Source organism: Poecile atricapillus, chromosome 3 (assembly GCF_030490865.1).
Source record: "Poecile atricapillus isolate bPoeAtr1 chromosome 3, bPoeAtr1.hap1, whole genome shotgun sequence".
Taxonomy (NCBI): domain Eukaryota; kingdom Metazoa; phylum Chordata; class Aves; order Passeriformes; family Paridae; genus Poecile; species Poecile atricapillus.
Genome location: NC_081251.1, coordinates 106,549,888 through 106,561,732, shown reverse-complemented (window position 1 = coordinate 106,561,732; position 11,845 = coordinate 106,549,888). Strand labels below are relative to the sequence as shown.

Here is an 11,845-nt window from a genome sequence, read left to right as displayed (position 1 = left end):
TACTGATTCAGGAAATTGATCTCAGGACATTTTTTTCTACTGAAGGCTTACCAGTTCCCTGAGTATCTCTCATGTATCTTAAACACTTATCCTTGGATATAATAGTCAGAGGCATTCTTAATAGCTGCTTGTATTTATAGAAAAGTCAAAAAAGAAATACAACATAACATCATAGACTCACAGAATCATTGAGCTTGGAAAAGACCTCCAAGATCATAGAGTTCAACCTTTGACCAATCACCACTCTGTCAACCAGACCATAGCACTGAGTGCCACGTCCACTCATCGATTACTGTGTTCAGTAAGGCACTTATCACCTGGTCATAAAAGGAGATCAAGTTGGCCAGGCAGGACCTGCCTTTCCCAAACCCATTCTGGCTGTCCTTGATGCCCTGGTTGTCCTGTCTGTGCTGTGTGATCACACTCAAGATCTGTTCCATAACCTCCCCAGGCACTGAGGCCAGGCTGACAGGCCTGGAGTTCCCCAGATCCTCCTTCCAGCCCTTCCTGTGGATGAGTGTCACACTGACCAGCCTCCAGTCACCTGGGATCTCCATGGTCAGCCAGGGCTGATGGTGAATGATGGGCAGTGGCTTGGTGAGCCCTTCCAGCAGCTCCCTCAGAACCTTCAGGTGAGTTCCATTCTGCCCAACAGACTTGTGAGCATCTAAGTGGCACAGCAGGTCACTACCCACCTTCTCCTAGATCACAGGGGATCTTTTCTGTTCCCTGTCCCTGTCTGCCAGCTCAGGGGGATGACTGTTCTAAGGATAACCAATCTACCCTAATATGGAAAGTGTAAATTATTTCATCACTTCCAGAAAAACGTATGGTAGATCACACTCTGCACTCCTTGAAATTTTTTTATGCCGATAGGTATCGAAAGCACTGAGGAGAGGATGTGTCACCTTAGTCTGCCAACTGCTGTAAATTCAGAGGAAGCAGGACCCAGCCAGATATCCCACAGTTTCAGGGGCCTGTTCTGTACTCATGTACATGTGGAGCAGTTTGGCAGCTCTGACAAGAGGCTCCTGTCCTGCACTAGGTGTAAAAGGGGAGGACTGACTCCATCATCCACCAGCAGTGATGGCTTCCTCTCACCTTCAGTGGCAATTTGAGTTTTTCTGAAGCTGTGACTGCTTCTTCATCCCTTGCCCCTTTCCCAGAAGGTACTGAATAAGTCAAAAGACTTCTCCCAGCATTTGAGTAAATGACCCACAACTCTAGCAACACCAAGCAAGCTTTGCAGAGGAGCACAAAAGGCCTGGGTTTAAGCACAGCATTCTCTGAAGCTATATATTCAAGTAAGCATCCACCCATTGTTCTCACAGACCATGCAGGACTACTCAGAAGCCCACTCGGGGCAGCAACCCATCCTCCTTTCCCTCTGTACTCACTCCCAGAGTGTTGCTCACGGTGTCCCAGTTATTTTGGAGTTAACAGGTCATTCTCACAGGGCTTGACAAAACCCCAGACTCGCTTATCCTCTAGTGACGAGTGTGAGCAGGAAGCCTCCGTCAGCAAGGGCTCTGTAATCCATCCTGAAATGAAAAACTCAGGGAATTCTGGTGTCCCAGCATGGCCTGGGATCTGCCATTACAGCTGGTCCAAGGGCTTTGAGGTGCACTGCAAGGCTTTACCCTCTTGTTCCTCCCCCTGGTTCCACAAGCCCAACTTTGTATATTTTCTCTTTGCAGCTGACACTTGCAGTATAAGCCACTGAGGCTGCAATAAAATGCTCAACACTGACAATATATAATGGAGTGTTACAGATTATGAAATTCAATGTCATTTTTTTAGAAGTCATAAAAACATTATCTGATTCCCAGTAGCCCCCAGAGAGACTCTGGAATATGTTTATACACTGAAATGTCAAAATCATAAAGTGCCTGCTTTTGCACTATTTATTTTCGTGGTGGTGAAGTAGTTATTACGTGACATTTTATAAATACAGTGACTCAGAAATAATTAGTGTGCTGAATAACAATCTTTCCACTCTAATACAGCACCATACATTTTAAACCCCCGTTTTTCATGAGGCACTCACACAGTGTAGCTTAAATACTACAAATAAAAGTGAACTCTGGAGGGGGAAGAACAATTCTGCTGTTGAGTTTTGGTTTCTTTTCCTTCCAAGGGAGGTGTACTGATAGTCACGACAGCAGGGTTAGGCAACAAGCAGCAGTAACTCTGCTCCCCAAAGGGCAGGGACAAAAGAGGCAGCATGTCTCACTGTTATGACACAAGGGAGAGGTTTCAAGAGAGTATCACGTTAGCAAGATTAAAATTAACAAAAACACTGAACAAAATCCTTCCTTGAAGGAAGGAGATGATTTAAAATTGCTTGTAATTAATACTGGAGAAACAACACTGCACACAGCCCTGCTCTAGCCAAGAAGTCTTCCAGATTTTCACTGCTCAGCTTGTAATACTCCTACTTACTATTTTTTTTTAAACACACAGTGGATTTTATTGCCTTTTTTAGCTATTAATACGCAACCAATTATAAATTGTGAGTTGCAGCACTGGGTAATTTCCCTTCAAGAATGCTAAGCATATTCTGCACTGTATCAGGCCATGTGACAGCACAGCAGCTACCATCCTCTCTGACTTTTTTTTAGCAGCAATTCCTAAACACATGCTCAGCAGGAAAACTGGAGCAAGCCCCATCTTAGGACCTCCTTGTGACGCTGTTTTTTAACTTCGTGGATATTCTGCCTAAAAATAAACGGAAAATTTAGGATTTAACTCAAGTTCTCAGGGGTGGAGATTCAGATGAACAATAGGAAATAACAGTAGTATTTATTGCATCATGGAGGTACTTGTCTTATTTTCTCTCACTGCTGTTGTGCTGGCATCGCATTCAAAGCTTCTTCTTGAGGTCTGTCAGAGGAGAGAGGGCAAATTTTAGGTGCAAGGTTAGAAAACTAAAAAGAAAATAGAGAAGGCAGTGTGAACTTTGATTTCATGCAGACGCAATGCACCTCACCCTCTTTCCCTTTTTTGTTTTTCCTGGGGTAAAGCACTTGCAATAAAACCACCCTCCCACTGAGTAAAGGTATCATTAATTGTGATTGATACCCATCTGTGTAAGCATTAATGACAGTACTTGGGCCAAGATGAAGCTCAAGGCAGCTGGCTGAGTCTGCAGCAAGCCCAAGCAGCAAGAGCTGTTCCTGAATTTGAACATGAGCATGGAACCAGTAAACACACTACCCACAGAAGGAACTATGGATGAGGATGCACATCTAGTGTCACTATTTATGCCTGCTTTACACCTCTTTTCTGTTAAAAAAATCCCTTTACTCTGCAGAAAAATAGTTCTTTACACTGAAATGGAAAAAATGCCGAGGCCAGGCAGTACTTTTTATTGTTTTACCATAATCACAGGATTATGGTAAATCACGGGATTACTTGGTGGATGTCAGAACTGGATTTTGGCTGAGGCAATCTAATGCATAGGGACCCTACATGGTAACACAAGCTCAGACATAAAACACCAAGCTGAGGCCAGAGCTGTGATATCTAATTGCCTTTGCCCAGAAACTGCAGTCAGCATTTGTAATCCTTAACAGGGAGTTTCAAAACAGCCTCCAATGTTTGTGAAACCTAAGGCTGAATTTGTGTGCTGCAGTGTCAGGGGAGCTGAGGACACTCCAGGCTTTTTGCTGCTGCGCTGCTTTGTGGTTTCCTGCAGGATGTTGGTGTGTCCTTTCCACTGGCCCCCTCAGCTCCAGAGATCCTTTCCCTCTCCACACCTTCACATCATCTTTCAGTCAACAGCTGTTAAAAGAACTTCCAGAAGTGTTTGCAGTTCATAACAGTCTACATTTGAAGATAAATTCACAGTATGGAAAAAAAAAAAATCCACTCAAGTATAAAATATCCAGATGAATTCATGGTCCTTGTTTGTTCTTTCTGTTTTATCCTTCACTCCCTCCACCATTTATCAGAGGTCCAAACTGGTGCAAATGACCTGAATGTGTGACACTGAATGTGTGAATGTGTGACAACATGATCCATCTAAGAAACCTAATTCAGAAGCAATAATTTTTCTTACTTTTCTTTATTCTTTTCCTTCTCAGAATCTGAGAATGTCCATGGGAGCTTGCTGAGGAACCATTTTGATTTGCCTGTTTGTGTAAAAATAATCCATGTTTCCTTGACATGTTGAGAATACAACATGCCAGGAATAACTTGCATACTTTGGGAGGTCTTTCTGCTTGTGAAAGTCTAGCATGCTACTGGCTTTATGAGGAGGTCTAAAACATGCTTGTAGAACTTGAAAAAGGTCTTTCCAATGACTAATGCAGTATGGAGAGCTCAGTAAATTAGCAAATTAGTAAATTAGTAAATTAGCAGAAATGTTAAGTGTTACTAGAAGCAAGAGCTCTCTTACGCAAAAAACGAAATGGGCTCATCCGGAAAAGGAAATTTTACATCTCCTAGCTAATAGTGAAATAACAGACCATCACAAACTCTTTACAGACTCTTCTTATTTGGACACACTCCACATCTTTCCCCCAGGCAGCATTCTCCTGGCCAGCATAAGCCTCTGGGAGATTCTATCTGCCCTGACATCTCTGCAGTTCCAGCCCCAGCCAGGCCCAGATAGCAAAGCAAAAGCAAGCTGAGGGTAACAGCATTTATCTTCAGAATATATGGCAATATGTGTCAAAGAAGAATATCCTGCAGTCATGATTTAAAGGGCTGCCATGTCCATGGAGCTGAAAAGGTTTTATGTAGCTTTTTTTATGTTGTTTGTATCATCTTTAGGTCTCAGTGTTGTAACTTATGGTTATATGTGGGGAGAGCTTAAGGACTTAGCCTGTTTCCCTTGCTACCATCTCTTTAAACAGTTTACTTATTGATGCATGAAAAGACCAGGAAAGTTGGGGATGTTGCAACATTTTTATTAGGGAATTTATCTTGTGGGCAGCCTGCCCTAATTTGGTTTATTTCCCAGTGAATATCAGAAAATATAACATGTTGGAGAAACACATGGAAGCCTTGGGATCCCATGTGATACACGGTCACTTTTGCTTACATGTGTCCTTCTCAGCAAAGGAGTGATGGCACTTGTTAAAAGCATTTGTTGGTGGACAGAGGGTAACCTGGGAGCTGCACAGGCCCCAGTGCTCACTCTGTGCCTGACCTTCCCATGCAGCAAAAGCCCCTGCTGGTATTTCTGCCCAGACATTTCTGTGGGCACAGAGGCAGAGATGGTGTTTGCAGCCACACCTACTCACAACTCTCAGCTGTGTGAAAATGCCTGTTCCTCGCTCATCTAGCTTTCAGCTGAAAAGATCTCGAATTTGACTGCATCCCAAGACACATCTGGCTGTAGCACTGCAGACAGGGTCCTTGAAAAACCACAAAGAAAAGGTGTTTAGGTTAAGAATACTCTTGTGATTAAAAAAAAAAAAAATATTGAAAGTCCTCAAGTATTTGTTTAAAGAAAATAATTTTCATTAAAATGCTGGCACAATTTCAAGCAATTTGATTTTAATTTTGAAGTGTTGAAAAATACCCTCAGATAATTTCTGCAGCATTCCAGAACCCAGAAGTGATTGTAGAAAACAAGTCACTTAAGAAATCAACTGCAAAACTAAAATTCATTTCCTGCTTTCTAAGAAAACAAAAAAGGGCCTGAGGCTCTGAAGTCTTTCTGAGAAAGACCTTTTCACAAGCAGTTTTCAAGCAGGCAACTGTGGTTTGCCTTTTTTCCCCTAAACAAAACAGAGTTTGCACATTCAGAAAGCTTCCAAGAACTGCACAAAATACAGGAATATAAATCATTTACTGGACTTTGGTACCAAGTACACTACTTTAAGCATGGCTCAGTTGGACCTGAAAGCAGTCTAAAGTCATTGCATTATGATTTTAAAGATGCTCAGTGATGCATATTTTACAACATTTGTGCTCTGAGTTTCATCAAAGCAGCAGCCTGATCATTTTGTATTAGGGTTTTCTTGACTTTAGGATTTAGATGAAACTTGAAGACTTCCTGGATTCACTGAATCCTCGAGAGGTGCTCAAAATCAGAAAGCTCTGCTGGTTTGCATCCAAAGTCTGACTTAGTTTTCACTAGAACCCACCTATTGTCCCAAATACTCACAAATTCAGGTCTAGGTTTACTGAAGCTTCAGTTCATTGACCTTGGGTGGAGTTCAGCTCTTTCTTCAAAGAAACCAAGTGAAATTGTGTTTCCAGCTCACCCCAGAGGAGTGAGGAGCTCCCAGCCAGGCAGGTTCTTTCACTGAGTTTTTGCTACCAGCGCCACTTGTGACAAGATGTGCCTCCATCCAGCAAGGAGATGTTGCAACTTGATGCATGCACAGCTGTTGCTTCACTTTGGTTTCAAGGAAGTAGATTCTGTAAAACATTCTGCCAGGAAAGTTGGTTTCCATTTAGAAAGGAGAAAAAAAAATTGAAAAGAAATATAAGACAAATATTCCTCTGAGCAAGCTTTTGAATACTCTCCTTTGTTAACTAATACAGTTAACAGGACTGAATATGACAACAAGCTTCCCATCAAGAGCATTCCAAACAAAAACTTCAATAGAACTTTTCTATCTCATAGAACTGATGAGATAGAGCTTCACAATTTTTTTATTTAAGTTTTCCACAGTGTTTTGTTGTTTTTTTTAACTAGCAATTGCATGCCTCGGATGCTTGGTCCTTACCCTGGGATACCAAAAAGTGACCTTTATTTTGTGGGAGAGAGCTTTGGACAAATTAGGCCATTTTAAGTATTGATAAAAGGCACATAAAAATTTATATCTAAAAAATGCCCATTTGGAAAAGGCAGTCAAGAATTTTTATTTTTTAATCTCACTACCATTCTCTAGATATAGTGTCTACCCCATTTTTTCAGTTCTCCACAGCAGCTTTTTCTGGATTTACCATAATCTTCACATTATCAACATACTCTTCAGCAGCATATTTACTTGAAGGCAGGTAAGAAATTAGAGATAAATTGAATCACTTGATGTAAATTATTCAGGGTGTTAATCCTGATGCATGTGGGCTGGGAAGAGAGGACTGCTTTGTTTGGTTTGGTAGTTCTGCCTCCACTGTGCTTCACACATGTGGTAAGGCAAGGGTAATAAATCAGAACAAAGGAAATAGAGGATGAAGGCTTTAGGGAACATGTGTTTTAGAAGAAAAACTTGGCTCGCCACTAAAGCAGCATTGCCTTATAATGGATGTTTAAAATTCAGACGTAGAAAGAGACTGACAAAACGATAGAAATAAAAGAGACTTGCAGGTCTGTGCAGCTTTCGAACGGTACTGTGAGCCAGTCCATTTTTGCCAGCCCCTCCTGGGTGTGGACAGGCAGATCCCATGCTCCAGACCAGCAGGATCGCAGCACTGGTGGCAGCACAGCTCATCACGAAGCAATACTGCAACACATTAGCTTCAACAAAGCAGTAAAGAATTCAGCCCAGCCCAGGCAGCTGACACATTGTTTTCCAGGACCAGAGCTCTCTCCAGCTGCTGCTGACACGCCTATTGCAAACCCATGCCAGCCAGGAACACGCTGCTGGAGGAATAATTTGCCATCCCTGGGATCTGTACAACCCTCGCACTGCAGTGTCAGGGCAGCAGTTTCACACAGCCAGGAGGACTCGGCTGAGACTCTGTTGCCAGCCTTGGGCAGGCAGAAACTGCTCAACAGAGGAACTACTCTGAAGCAGATTTGCCAGGGTGTTTAGGAACCCAAACATGAAGAGAGGTGCCCCATGGGTTTTCACAAGGCCTCCAAGTGGTTCAGGCTCTTCAGATTCAATCCCTGAAATGGGAATTTTCCTCCTCTCTCCCTCCAGCCTCCCAAAGAACTTAGTGTATTTGCTTTGCATGGCCAGGTGCTGATAGGATGAGAGGTTGCAGGGGTGGTGTCTGTAGGAAGCTGCTGGAAGCTTCCCCCACATCCCACAGGGCCAATGCCAGCCAGCTCCAAGACAGACCTGCTGCTGGCCAAAGCTGGGACAGTCAAGAATGATGGTAATGCCTCTGTGACAACATTTGTGAGAAGGAAAGAAAAATAGTTATTTGGCATAATTGGACATAACTGCAGCCAGAGAACAGAGGAGTGAGGAGAACAGCTCTGCAGACACCAAGGTCAGTGGAGAAGGAGGAGGAAGAGGTGCTCAATCCACCACACTTTAGAAAGCCCAAGAAGTGCCACTCTGTGTGTTTGAGGACCTGAATACTTCTGCAGAGAGTTTTACACTTCATGACCCTTCCCCTCCTCCTGTGGGCTGCCCATGGGACTCCCAGCCAGGCTGCTGGCCAAGGTCACACTGGACTGACCAGTGCTAAGGGCAGTAAAACAATCTCTGCCGCTGGCAGGACACAAGAAATCCCAAGAGGATGACAGGGCTCCTGTTTGTCTGTCCTGTGCCTATTAACCTCTGAGGGTAAATGGTCTCTATTTCACTTAATGCAACAGCTTTGCTGCCAGTCTTCTGCCAATACACTTTAGGCCAAGTAGTCTAACATTAAATGTATCCCACATACACTTTGTTGTGATATTAGTCTGCCTTTTCAAATTTTCCTCTTTTTTCATGCTTTATTCATTCCAAGCTTAAATAAAAGCAAAGCCCAGGTTCCAAGAACTGAGTGGTGACTAAGGTGAGGGCTGTGAAAAGGAATAGAGAGGGAATAGAGCTATAAATGGAATCAGGGAAGCATGGCTTGGGGTGATTAATGAGCTTACATCTGTGACGAGTACTTACTATAAACAGCAGGTAGAGAGGCAAAGCCAGCAGCAGAAAGTGCTCAGGAGCAAAGGAGGTGGAACCTTGCCCCACCTCATCAGCAATGACCCTCCTCAGTGGGGCTTTGGGTGGGGTGCACAGCAGGATTTGTAGAACCATTGGGGAGGAGTATGCATCCTTGTGGGAACCTGGGAGAAAAGAGGGATTGAAAAAAAAATACAATTCCCTTACTAGCAGCAAAACAGCACAGTCCTGGCTAAAGGTGCAGCTAGGAAGTGCCTGTGATTTTCCCCTCCCTTCCCTGGGATTTTCCTCTAGCAGTGGGTATCCCTGGTGCCCACACTGTGGTTTGCAGCTGCCTGGCACATGGGGCAGCTCCAGTGGGGTAGAAAGAGAAGGATTTTGGTAAGATTGAGGGACTAATGATCAGGGAAAATGCAGTGCAGTTTGGAGCATCTGTTCTGCATTATTCAGTAGGATCCCAGCGCTATCATTCCTAAGGATAAACATGCAAATAAAGTCTCTGAAATCCTCTCATTGGTTTAAAAACAGAAAAACACAAGAAAAGAAAAAGTTTCAATGGAAAACAAAACCAAAATCCTCACCCCCCTCCCCAAAAAAAACACCTGATGCTTTTTAACATTACATTGTATTGAAAACTGAAACTTCCTCCTTGTTCTCTGTTCCATGATCCATTGATCCATCCCTCTGAAGAAAGCTCAGACTACTGTCAAGTTGTGAGAAAATGGAGAATAGGCAAAACTGGAATTCCCAAGATGGATAGTTATGGATAAACACAATGCAGACTTTTTTTATAAATAAACTGGCCAAGACTGGATTATTGTTAAAACAAAATATCAATTTTAAGCAGTGAAAACAGAAGCTGTATAAACCAAGCTACTCAGAGCCTTTAAACAAAACCAATTGGTTACTCAACACAGCGAGCCGTATGAATAACTCCAGCCCACCCCAGCTTGCTTTTCCCTTGTTTCAGTGCAGAAAATTTCCAGTGCTTGTAGCAACCAGCTCAGATCACTTTGTTCTTGCTGGGCAGTTTTTGAAGCAGTGCAGAGCAGATGCAATGGGGGTCAGGATCTGATCCCTCACATGCATGGTTTTAAAGATTATCATTCAGAAGAAGCCAATGTGAGGAAGAAAAAATTCTTAGCCCAGAGCCTGAGTTATTTCTCTGACCCTGAATGCTAACAAACATAATATTTTATTTGGCTGGTTATAGAAAACATGTGGCAAATCCTCCGTTTTTGGGGAAGGTTTGTCCTGTGGCACAAGAAGGAAAGAAAAAGAACTGAACTCTATTCTGCCTGTCTCTGCAATGCTCATCCCTGCGCTCACACAAGCTTCTCTCACCTGAATTTTAAGTTCTGGATACATATGATAACTCTATTTATTCTGCAGAAATACCAACAAGGTCCCAATCAAATATTAACATCAAGATCTGCAGGTTGGGTACAAACAGGAAAGCATCCCCATGAAAAGTTTATACTCCAAGCATTATGGGAAGGTTCAGGATAATCAATTATTAAAAAAAGGACATGAAAAGTAGCAAGTTCAGGACAGATTTGAACAGCAAAACACATTCCCCAGTGTCCTACTGTATTCAACAGCAGCAAGAGAATTGTTCAGTGCAGGCTGAGGACCTACAGGACCTTTTGGGGCTTTGTATTTAAAGTTCCAGTTCCGATTCTGATCTAGCATCAGGCCCCAAATATGGTCTTTCCCTGTAATCAACTAACCAATCAATTGAACAAACAAACAAAAAACCACAAACAAACCCAACAGAAAAGGAACAATTACTAATTTACCCACAAGAAACCTTTCACTTGTCAGTGAAAGTCAGCATTTGAAAAGGAGCCAAGGGGTGAGAGATATTACAGTGCACAGGAGGCGCACAACAAGAGGGTTGTTTGCTGTTTTCCTCATCCTGACAGCTGTTCCTGATGTACCCAACCCTCTACTAAACCTTCCTTAAGGACATTGTACAAAGTGATGGGTCCTTTTCCCAGCAGGGTTAGCAGGGCTTTAAGCTGCCAGCCAGCTGGGTGAGTGTGAGTCCACTGCAGCCACAGGAGGGGAGGCTCAGGCTCCCACCCTTCCCTCAGGAAGGCTAATGCTGTGCCAGCACACACAAAGGGTGCACACACATGTTCTCTGTACTGGCTCAGCTCCAGGGATGCTTATTTCCAGCTGAAGAGCTGTATCAAACACAGTAGGAGATAACCTTTCCAGCCTTTCCCTCTGTTCCTGAAGACAAAATGGCATAATAAAGATATTTCTAAACACCTCCAAGCAGGTGGAGGGTAATGAAGTTGGGACAGTGATAGCCATTGCCTTACTTCCTTCATCAGGCACAAATCCTTTAGCTATTCCTTAAAGCCTCTCATCAACTGAGCCACCACAGGACCTATAACTCACCTCCTCCTTTTCCACCAGAGACTGACCAGCTGCCCCCCAAGCTCCCTTGGCCCATCAGTGAGGGACAGATCTTCTGTCTGGGACACCTGTGCCCTGCAGTCAGCATTTTCTCAGTGGGTTTGCTAACCAGGACACCAGTGATGCCCCCTGAGCTGGGAGCCTGTGACTCAGCTGCGGGCCCGCTGCCACTCAGCAGCTGGCACTTGGCACAGGGGCTGTGTGACTCAGGCTGGCAGGAGCCTTTGGAGATGCCTTCCTCTGATTTATATCTGCAAGGGATCCTTTGTGTTCCGACCCTGTTGTTGGCATGCCAGCCTCACCATAAAAATCTGGAGTTAATAAACTCCACTTTCCGATCACAGCAGCTCTTTCCAGGACGCAGCTTTATAGGGCTGGCAGTGCTAGCTCCTGCTCCACCAGCCAGCACAGCTGCTGATGCCTTTCACCTCGGAAAAATCCTGTGATTTCACACATGGGCAACCCCAGGGAAAGCTCAGGTTCGCAGTGCCTGGTAGTCTGCCTCTGTCTTGCTCCATCTCCTTGTCCCTTTCGGTATGGAGTTTGGAGCCTGTGGTCTTGCAGCCCTACCCCTAACTGCAAGAAGCCTCTTGGCCCCAGCAAGTTGGGCTCCGCCCCAAGAAATCAGAACATTTCAAAAAAGAAAAAAATATAAAGACAAAAGATGCACA

General features: G+C 43.8%; 1 long non-coding RNA gene across 2 annotated transcripts; it reads right to left on the bottom strand.

Moving 5' to 3' along the window:
* Positions 1–2,141: 2,141 nt before the first annotated feature.
* On the bottom strand, positions 2,142–11,307 carry LOC131577641 (uncharacterized). 2 transcript variants are annotated; one of them, XR_009277257.1, is made up of 5 exons: positions 11,157–11,307; positions 8,742–8,911; positions 6,099–6,387; positions 5,250–5,363; positions 2,142–2,883 (listed from the first exon to the last, which is right to left on the bottom strand). It is a non-coding gene; the product is annotated as an uncharacterized LOC131577641 (long non-coding RNA). The 2 variants fall into 2 exon arrangements; XR_009277258.1 differs by having other exon boundaries at positions 6,159–6,387.
* Positions 11,308–11,845: the final 538 nt, after the last annotated feature.